Consider the following 10,451-nt stretch of genomic DNA (forward strand, 5'->3'; position numbering starts at 1 on the left):
TATCTGTTGATATTTGTTAGACTTCATTTTGAGAACTATTTGTTGTTTATTTTCACTTTTGTACTGCTGTTAGTATTGATTACGGAGAATTTGTTGTATTCTTTGGCTGACCCATTTTCTGTACAGTGTTAGTGGCATTACCTTCACATAGCTGACCCATTTTCTGTACAGTGTTAGTGGCATTACCTTCACATAGCTGACCCATTTTCTGTACAGTGTTAGTGGCATTGCCTTCACATAGCTGACCTATTTTCTGTACAGTGTTAGTGGCATTGCCTTCACATAGCTGACCTATTTTCTGTACAGTGTTAGTGGCATTGCCTTCACATAGCTGACCCATTTTCTGTACAGTGTTAGTGACATTGCCTTCACATAGCTGACCTATTTTCTGTACAGTGTTAGTGGCATTACCTTCACATGGCTGACCCATTTTCTGTACAGTGTTAGTGACATTACCTTCACATAGCTGACCCATTTTCTGTACAGTGTTAGTGGCATTACCTTCACATAGCTGACCCATTTTCTGTACAGTGTTAGTGGCATTGCCTTCACATGGCTGACCCAGAACATCCCTACAAGTCTAGTTAATTTCTTTTTTGGCAGTGTCCGTTGTCTGGTTTCCTTCTGTTTCATACAACCTGATAACAGTTCCTTGTGAATGAAAGAACCAAACACTCTAGACATGGTGCCGGAATTGGTGTAGATGAAATATATCATGAAGCTTTTAAAGGGCAATTTGATTACACATACTACACTGTGACACAGTCTGCCAGGGGTAAGATTCCAGACTTTAACTCTCTCAATGCGAACGGCGAAAGAGACAACGTTAACAGCGTTTCACCCCAATTACCATCATCAAAATATTGCAGGCAGAAGGCTCTTATACTGAAGACGTGAATGTTGACAAAGAATACCACAATTCTGACGACGGAAGCTAAAGGTTGGGTCATTCAGACACCCACTGGACATCCGAGGGGTCTGTGTAGAGAAGAAGAGAGGACTGGCCGTACTGAGTGAGTTAACAACTCTGCACTAAATCATCAGGTTGGAAAGTGTTGGCACAGCGAGTAATTCAAAGAGAATGAAAATATCTAGCAAACTGCAAATGACATAATGCCACACAAAACTAACAAACAACAACAGCACAACCTAGAGAAACATCATGTACCATTCCTCCACCAATAGAAGGAATTATTGCCTGTGGTTCAAAGGACATACACTGGAAAAGATTCATGTACACATGGATAACTATTACATTCAGACACAACTCATTCTAAAAACTAACTTCCAAATATAGATGTGTAAACTGCTTTTCTGTTGCTATTGTTGTTTTTTGTTTTCACCTTTTCTTTCTGTCATCTCTGTTATTTTTTGCCTTGCCAGTCCATTCACCTGTAGTTTTTCCTTTCAGAAACATCATACCTTTTGTTTGTCTCTTTGTGGACTTGATTATTCTGTACTTTTTAGTACCAGTATTTAGTTGTTGTTTTTTCATTCAAGTATGTGTGGTTTGCTGGCTGGTGATGTCTGGTTGTATATATATTGTGTATTTTGGGTTTTTTTGTTGTTGTTGTTGTTATGGATATTTGTATTTGTATTTTTTCTTTTTTGTCACAACAGATTTCTGTGTGTGAAATTTGGGCTGCTCTCCCCAGGTAGAATGCGTCGCTACACTGAAGAGCACCACCCATTTTTAAAATTTTTTTTCCTGCGTGCAGTTTTATTTGTTTTTCCTATCAAAGTGGATTTTTCTACAGAATTTTACCAGGAACAACCCTTTTGTTGCTGTGGGTTCTTTTATGTGGGTGCAGTGGTCAAATGGTTAGAGTGCTGGATTCTCACCTGAGTTTCTCGAGTCCAATCCCTGTTGTCCCTGGTGGGTGAAGGTGGAGATTTTTCCCATCTCCCAGGTCAACATATGTGCAGACCTGCAAGTGCCTTGACCCCTCTTCATGTGTTTATGCATACTGAAGATCAAATATACTCATTAAAGATCCTGTAATCCGTGTCAGTGTTTGGAGGGTTATGGAAACAAGAACATACCCAGCATGCACACCCGGAAAATGGAGTACGTCTGCCTACATGGTGGGGTGAATAAATAAAATAGTCATACACATAAAAAGCTACATGTCTATGTGAGTGTGCTTTTGCGCATGTCTGAAATCGGAATAACATAGGAAATGAATGATGGGCGCCCAGTGGCAGCTGTCAGTCGGCTCTACCCAGGTAGACAGCCTGTTGTGCAAGTGACTATGTGTCTGAAAAGTGCTTCGAGTTTGGTCTCTGAAGATAGGTGCTATATAAGTATCCATCTCATCATATATATATATATAATTATGTATTTAATGCGGTTAATGTTGTGTTTTTCTTGGGTTTACCTGTTGGCAGTGTACAGTTGTATATTACACACACACACACACACACCATGATAAGCCTGTTTTGATGCAAAAATCTTATGTGATTATGAATTATTTTGTAGGTTATTTTTGGTATATTTTATTTTTGTTGGTGGTGATGCTCAGTTAATATTTGACAGAATGGTCAGTGGCTCGGACACATCCTGGGTCTAAAATGTGTGACTGTTGCTGCACTTGTGCCTGGTTGTTTCCCTGTTTTGTTTTGTTTTGTGTGTGTGTGTGTGTGTGTTTGTGTGGGTGTGTGTGTGTGTGGGTGTGTGTGGGTGTGGGTGTGGGTGTGTGTGTGTGTGTGTGTCCTAGACGTTGATCTTTACTTGTTCCATAGGATCATCATTATTGATGGGTTTTTTTTTTATCAGCATGTTTTCAGCCCCAGTCTGGTCCCGGTGTGGGTTGGCAGGGCTGTGAATGACAGAAACGAGGACAACACATGACCTCCGTGTTGTGAGTCTTTGATGCTAACCACTTGTTACTGTCTTCGTGTTGATACCTTGTTGAAATTTCCCCACTCTCATATCAAGTACTAACCCTGTGACTGCTGAAGTGCAGAAGTACGTTATGGTGTTATTATAATTATCTCTTCACTATGGTTTATAATAATAATAATAATAATGGTATTTATATAGCGCTGGATCTTGTGCAGAGACAAATCAAAGCGCTTTCGCATCAGTCATTCACACGCATGCATAACTCTAATACTGTAGAAACTAAAGACAAGGAAAGGCAGGCAAGGGAGGCTATTTTGGGAAGAGGTGGGTTTTAAGGCCAGACTTGAAAGAGCTGAGTGTGGAGACTTGACGAAGCGAAAAAGGAAGTTCATTCCAATTGCAAGGTCCAGAAACAGAGAAAGAACAGCGGCCAACAGTCGAGTGTTTGAATCTGGGTATGCGTAAACAGTGGATCCGAGGCCGATCGTAGTGAGCGAGATGGAGTGTAGAGGTGAAGGCAGCTGCAGAGATAGGAAGGGGCAGTTTTGTGAATGCATCTATAACATAGAGTGCTGATCTTGTACTTTATTTGGTGTGAGACAGGGAGCCAGTGGAGATGTTGCAAAAGAGGAGTGTTGTGCTCAGATCTTTTCTTTCTGAGGACGAGTCGGGCAGCAGAGTTTTGTATACGCTGAAGGGACTGAATGGATGAAGCAGGCAGACTAGACAACAGAAAGTTACAGTAGTCAAGGCGAGAGAGAATGAGAGAAACGACAAGTCTAGATGTTGCGTCAGTGGACACATATTTCCGGACGGCACTGATGCGTCGCAGTTGACAGTAGCAGGACTGACATGTCTGACTGATAAATTTTTGCATGGACAGTGTATTGTTTGGTTGGTGAGTGAGAAGCCTGGCCAGTTCAGTTCAGTTCTGTTGCTCAAGGGGGTGTCACTGTGTTTTCGGACGAATCCATATATGCTACTCCACATCTGCTAAGCAGATGCCTGACCAGCAGTTCAGTTACTCAAGGAGGCATCACTGTGTTTGGACAGTCCATATACTCTACACCACATCTGCTATACAGATGCCTGACCAGCAATGTAACCCAACGCGCTTAATCAGGCCTTGAGGGAAAATAAGATAGAATGGAAAAAAATGAAAAATAGATAGGTAATTAAATAAATAGATTAACACACAAAATAGGGAGAAAAAAAAAGATGATATCAATAAATAAATGTATAGACAAACAAGTAAATATAAGTAAACACACACTAATGCACACACACATACATTCATTCTCTCTCTCTCTCTCTCACACACACACACACACTGTCACATCTCATGACAAATCAGGGTGTGCATGCTTTAACCCCCTCCTTGTTCACGCACCCCATTCAGCTAGAGAGCGGTGTGGGTTAAGTTGATTGTATGTGGGTCTCATGTCTCAGTCTGACTTCAGGCTGTCACTAAACTGGGATCGGTTTCTTGGCTGGTCGGTGGCGGGATAATAATAATAATAATAATAATGGATACTTATATAGCACACTATCCAGAAATCTGCTCTAGTTGCTTTACAAAAACGCTTTTGTTAACATAAAACATTATATCTATGTTACATACACACACTAAAATGTGATACACACTCACACACACACACACACACACTGCATACATACATTTTAACATACATGTGTATCTAACAGCTACCCTAACACATACGCACACATAGGCAGGCAGAAACTTACATAAACACACGCACACACAATACACATTCATATACATGCATGTAGTTATGTACACATACATATGTATACACACATAGTCAAGCACAGCTAACGCAAAGGAAGTGGACCTGCCACAATTGAACTTATTGCTGAGGGAAAAGGTGAGTTTTGAGACGAGATTTAAAAGATGCGAGGGAATCAGAATGACGGAGGTTATCAGGGAGCTTGTTCCACGTCTTTGGCGATTGAAAAGAAAACGATCTGTGTCCATAGGTCTTACTTAGGGATGCGGGGCTTTTCACCCACGACTGTCATTGGAGGTAGCCGTTCCTGTTTTTGGTGCGCTCCAGGGCAGTTTGCCTGGCTTGACTCTTGTCAGTGGGGATCATTGACTCACTTGTGTAAACAAAGTGAGTCTATGTTTTAACCCGGTGTTCGGTTGTCTGTGTGTGTGTCTGTGTGTCCGTGGTAAACTTTAACATTGACATTTTCTCTGCAAATACTTTGTCAGTTGACACCAAATTTGGCATAAAAATAGGAAAAATTCAGTTCTTTCCAGTCATCTTGTTTAAAACAATATTGCACCCCTGGGATGGGCACAAAAAAAATAAAAAATAATGAAGCCTAATTATATGCAAACTGCATTTACTGTTATATTTATATTTTTTTGTATTCTCTAAACTTGGCACTTTGATCTGATATTCTGACCCAACAACAAGAGCAGTCATTATTATCATTTTTTGTTCAAACTGGAACTTCTTTTGCTAAGCATGGAAGTTTTATTTATTTTGCAAACGTTTTGGTGCAGATAGTAAAAAAGGGAAATTACTCTGTAATTAATGCTAGGGGACTTAATTTGCTTTAAAACTGATCTTTCTCATCTTAAACATTACATTTTGAAATTATACTCAATACATAAAAAGCTTGTGTGTTTTACTCTCAGTCACAAGTGAGTCTTGAAGGCCTTGCCTCCCGTTTCCTCTGAGATGGTCGTGTGCTCTTTGCACTGTGTCTTGGTGTTTGGTGTTCCTCCAGCCTTCTGGTAGTAGTGTCTCTTCTGGAAGCCTTTCAGTGTTCCCACTTCCGCAGTCTTCCACTGACCATCCACTGTCTTCCCTTGGCTCCCGCTGCCACCTTTGACTTCCATGGGTTTGGCATCAGCTGGCTGCTACCGCCTTCCACCGCCAGTGTTCTCTGGCCTTGCCAAGTCTCTACAAGGGAATCTGCGTTTGTCCTTGTCTTTGTTGTCGTACTTCAGTTCGTCATTTCCAGTCTCGTCATCTTCAGTTCCTGCTCACCTTCATTGTCGTTGTTGTCCTGTTGTAGTGCTTTAGTGCCTCCATCGTCATCAGTGTGGTGTCGGTGTGGGTTTCATTTATGCTGCTTTTTCCTGCAAGATTGGTTTATTTATTTTGTTGTTCAGGACATCATCTACCTCCACTTGGAGGGAAGTGATCAGATGTGATCAGTTTAACTGGCGCCTCTTGTGTCACGTCAGGCATCATTGATTGATTATTGGTTTATACTTTAGCGTTGTGCTTTGTTTTGTTTGATCTGCGTGATTATCTTTGTGTTTTGGTTCTTTTATCGATCACGTGCTGAAAAAATATATAAAAATCTTTATTCTATTCTAGTCTGTGTTTGTGTTGTCTGGGTGTTAGTGCTGGGTTGGGCAGGGGTTTCTAGTCTGTTCTCCTATAGACCATGACAAATTGGTGGAGATGCGGGGTACGTTAGGTTAGAATGGGAGGGGGGGTGGGTATAATCATCTCGTTTGTCTTGTCTGTTATCTGTTGTGATATCACAATCCTGCCTATGAATATAAACTGAAATGGTGATGTGTGTCGCTGGCAGAATGTTCTGGTGAGGTTGTAGTAGACTACCTACCTGTTTAACTAGTTGGTCATTGTCTAGGTGACTTGATTTTGGCTGTAGCTTGATTTGGCCTAGGTTTGGTTTTGTCTTTCTTACATTCTGTGAGAGGAGAGGAAAACAAAAGTGGAAAAATGCCCACTCAGCGACAAACGGCTGCGGACGTCACTCCCGGGTCAAAGTCCCAGATGGACAAGTCAGGTGCCCCTACTCCTCCTCAGGTAGATAAGCCATATTTATCTGGATGGATCCAATTTCAGCTGAAAGAGAAAGGTCCAGGTGACCTATCCGAGGAAGAAATTAAAGGGGACACCGCCCGTCTGTCTCACCAAGACCCTTACACAAAGTTTAAAGCCATGGGTGCTGACATGGGCTTGGTTGGTGATGCTGCTGCTAGGGAGGAAGAGCATAGTTTCAGGCACTTGAGAGACTGTAGGGAGGATGGATGAAGGATGAAAGGTCATTTTGGATGACTGATGACTTGCGCGATGAGTTTGTTTAAAGTGAAGAGGAGTTGTGCAACGTCGACCTCACTCTCTCGTCCGGGTCCACCAATTTCCAGTAGCAAGACTTAGTCGAGACGACTGGAGGATGACCAAGATATCCTTTCGGTGTCTCATCTTGCTCTCTGCACTCCACAGTGCGTTGCTGTAACCGCCTTCCTCTCTGTTGAACCGATAGGTTTCTTCCGCAGATTCTGCCGGATCCAGACTTCGCATGCATGAGTAGACACACCCCGGGGGCCAACTGCGTGTGGCATGCACACAGCATGGTGGAGCTAGATGGCCGTCGGTGGCTCTCCTGAGCCAACGCCCTTTTATGGATCTCCATAAGGGTGTCTAGCCACCCGCCTCACCAGTCCCGGAAGGGAGCGGTGGCAGTGCCGGTTTAGTCGATGAATACAGGGAAGAGGAAAGACGGTATGGGGTGAAACTGTTCCGAAAGTATGAGTGATTCAGGGAGGAAAGATGTAGGAGTCCTTTTGACTGTAAGCTTGCATTCTTTTCACTGACTGTAAGCTTGCATTCTTTTCACTCGCACATGATACACACAAAATGAAACTCAACACATTGTCTTTCAGTGTTTATAGAAACAATGTACTGACATCTGATACATGGTAAATAAAGCATACAAAAGAACTGCATGGTGAAACAAAAAACAAAACAAAACAAAAAACTGAACAGTATGCAAAGGGCAACTTTACAAACCTTTTGTAATTCAGGACTGAAGTAAAACGTAACCAAATGCAGTAGTTGATCACCATTTGATTATTTACAGGCACAGGGAGAATGAACAAAGTCTGTGACATTCACGTTCCCCACACTAACAATCGGCCAGCCACCCAGGTCCTAGTCTTGACACACAGTCACCTGACTTCTTTCCCTTACATATAATGTGCATAGAGAGAGATGAGAGCATGAGGAAAGGCGAGTATTTGATAAACAGGGATGAGTGCACTAGCTCTGTGGTGGTTTTGCTATTGTATTTTATTGTAATTTTGCATGGAAGGTATGTGTGCGTGCATGTTTGTGTGTATGTGTGTGCGTGTGCTAGGGTGATGGTTTGTTGGTTTGGGTAGGTGGGTGAGAGAGTGTGTGTGAGCCGCCATTGCTTTTTTGATGGTCGGGGGAAGAGGAACAGCGAAGGGTAGAGACCAAAGTCATGAGTAAGTCAGTTGCAATCTGCGGATTTATTTTGCAAACGGTTTGACTTTTGTGAACGCTATTATTTAATACACAATGCACTGAGGAATAAGGGTGAGTGCACTACAAGTAATACTATTATCAAAAGAGCATGGAAAAAGATGAGACTGCTACTGTCTTAACTGAAAAATGGATTTGTTGATTTTTCCTGTAAGGAGTAAGGCGGGGGATGCTGTTCTTATAATGTAGACTACATTAATCAGAAGGGGAGGGAGGGATAGGTGTGGGTGGGTGACAGGTTTTGTGAATGGGAGGCAGTTTCCACTGTTTAATGAAACCCGGTTTTTTTCCCCTCTTTTCTCTCCATCCATCCCCCTTTTCCCAAACACACAATTTCATGTTTTTGTCGCCCTTTCCCTTGTCCAAATCCTCAGCTTTTCCTTACAATTAATCATTAACACTTAATAATTAACAAACTTCAATTAATGATGAACAGGTCTAAAAAAAAAAAAAAAAAAAAAAAATCCAGTGTTTAGAAACCATAATAATTTTGCATTGATAAGGAGCTGCTGATTTTCATCATTGAATCATTACAAATGCATATCATGTACAAGGCAACAGTAGAGGGGTTGATGGGACAGAGGGGGAAACACACACACACACGCACACACACACACACGCACACAGTCTCATACCATTGTAAAGAAATGTGATAGTTCTGTTAAGAGTACTTGCTTCCCTCCCACACCCCACTCCCCCCCTGGTAAGATATTCTACATGTTTCTTCCCCACGATCATGTTCAACAGTGTGTATTATTATTATTACAAAACTGTACAAACATTATTACTTGTAGAAAGCATTTATAGAGGGTAAATGTATTCATCAGCATGAAACAGAACCACAATACACTTGTATGATACTTGGAGCAAGGTCAAAACAGCATATGCAGACTGGCAACATAACAAAACACTGAGCAATGCACACACACACACACACACACACACACACAGATGAGATACATTATTTTCTCTGGCTCTCTCACACACTTTCTTCATTTTCCTTCTGCAGAAAAAATACCACAGTTTGATCACACTTCTTAGCTTTTTTCACAACAGCTAAAAACAGGAAACCCAGAATTATCACATACAAATCAGTACATAAAAGTTATGATAATTATTATAAAGATTACACAAACACAAAATTTATAATGATTATAAAAATTTATGCACATATTGATGTGCGTGTGACATTTCCAGATGATTGGTGTCAAGAAAAATCCAGAAATCTATTGTAGCATGCAGCAGCACATGCCTTTACTTGGGTCAGCCCTTCTAAATGATGCATAAAACAATACACTGAAACACTTCCAAGTGAGCCACCACAAATAAAGTTTTCAGTGTAGTTTGATTAATAAAACAAACGTTTTGAGCCAATCATTTCTAAACCAAAGAATGGTGAAAGATATATATATATATATATATATATATATATATATATATATATATATATATATATATATAAATAATACTTATTTATTTAAATTTACTGGTTAAATAAAAATTACAACAGCAGAGTAGATGCTGGAAAATGGCTTTGAAAGAGACTATCAGGCAGTTTGACCATCACAAAAGAAAAGCCACTGCCAGAGATTGAGAGAAAAAGTTTGTCAATTTCTAGCAACCTCTAGCTGCTATGCCTAACCTTGTGTAGACAAGCTGATAAGGTTTAGTTTACCAGAAGTGTTTTTTTTTTGTTTGTTTGTTTGTTGGTGTTTTTTTTTACTGTATGCAGTATTCTTAAAGGTACTGTTCTAACAAGTCTACCTTTCACTTCAATACTTCAAACATATTTATATTTACTTCCATTTTCCACTAGCAAATAGTAAGTAAAAGTTTGAAACACACCAGATAACCACAAAAAGACTTTTGCCTCAAGGTCAACATGTGCACTTTTCCCCCCCAATACATTAGACACTACCTCTTCTATATTTAAGTTTGTTGTGTGCAAGTCTTTTTTGTTTTCTTTCTTTTAAGCAGTTTTCCTCACTTTCTCTTGTTTAACATTTGATGCACATGTGCAGCAAAATCTGATACAAGAACACAGGGCATTGGGGCTGCAAGGCCTGAAAAAATTGAATAAAAGATAAATAAAATAAAAAGATGGTTGGCTGAATGGCAAAAGGTGTGAACAAAAAAAACGCCAATCACTTTCATTGATGTTATACACAAATGCAGCAACAGTTCTGTAGTAAATGTGAAAAACAACAGGTAACAATGAAATATACAGATGCTGTTATATTTACATACCATTACATATTGTATACATGTATATACAAATTATTTTGCAAACATACTTCTAATATGCA

Source organism: Babylonia areolata, chromosome 22 (genome assembly GCF_041734735.1).
Source record: "Babylonia areolata isolate BAREFJ2019XMU chromosome 22, ASM4173473v1, whole genome shotgun sequence".
Lineage (NCBI taxonomy): Eukaryota > Metazoa > Mollusca > Gastropoda > Neogastropoda > Buccinidae > Babylonia > Babylonia areolata.